This window comes from Arachis duranensis, chromosome 2, assembly GCF_000817695.3.
Source record: "Arachis duranensis cultivar V14167 chromosome 2, aradu.V14167.gnm2.J7QH, whole genome shotgun sequence".
Lineage (NCBI taxonomy): Eukaryota > Viridiplantae > Streptophyta > Magnoliopsida > Fabales > Fabaceae > Arachis > Arachis duranensis.
The window spans coordinates 36,101,433-36,102,598 of record NC_029773.3 but is presented as its reverse complement, the minus strand read 5'-3'; positions in this window follow the sequence as shown (position 1 = coordinate 36,102,598).

The window sequence follows — 1,166 nt, the reverse complement described above, 5'->3', positions numbered from 1 at the left end:
TAATTTGAGGGAGAATAAAAATTTCTAAGTTTGGTGTTCCACCAAAAATATCATTTGAAAATACATTCTCACCTCTTGCATGATTCTAACTCCAAGCAATCAACCACATTATTCAACTGTTAAATTGTTTTCTAGCTTTAATTCCATTAACCTTTAGCAAGGATACATGGTTTCAAATATGGTTAACTTGATATATCTGAGACAGTGGCAAAACAATTAAGTTTGGTGTTCACACACCAAAACAAATCCTGAAACCACACTCAGTTATGCTTACTAACCATATAATCAAGGGCTTGAGAAGCAAGCAACTTTGAGGATTATGCAGGACAAGAGTCAATAATTGAAGACATTATGCATCTTAACCCAAAGAGGACACAACAGAAGGAAAAATAGACTTAAAGAGGACACAACAGGAGGAAAAATCAAAGAGCTGCAACTTCAAAGGTTGTATCTGAACTTAATACTTGATGCTTTGTGATGTTGTGAATTTGGGAACCATTGTATTTCTTGCTAAAGTGTTCATCTAGCTGCAAGTGAAATTGTTTGTTAAAAATGCTAAGTCTGCATAATGCTTGTATCCATCATTTAGCTTGAAAATTGCTTTGTTTCCTATATGCTTAAATAAAAGAGTTTGGTTTGAATTGAAAAGTAAAATATCCAATGTTGCATAAGTATGAATGGAAGTTGGTGGTGGTATATGTGTTTGATTAAATGTATAACTCATGAAATAATTGTTGCATAATATCATTCTCATCCAATTGTGAGTTAGCTTGCTGTTATAAAAACTCCTATCAATAATGAAACACCCTTGGTAACAAAAACAGAAAGAAAAGGAAGAAAGAAAAAGCCAAAATGGCAAGAAAAACAAAGAATAAAGGTTGGACACCAATGGTTTGAACCTTAGGACATATGCCTGTGGTGTTCTTGCACTGAGATCTGCTTGGATGAGTAAATTCTAAGGGGTATTTTGAAACCCGGTCACTTAGATCAACTGATTTGGGATGGCCAATTGAAAATCCACAATAAAGAGCAACTTAGATACAAAGCACTTAGTGATCCAAAGAGATGCTGGGCATCAATGATCCTAGGAAGAATTAGTGAGCCATGTGTCTGTGGTGGAAAGATGTTGAGCAAAAGAAAAGAAAATAAAGCCAAAGGCTATGCTG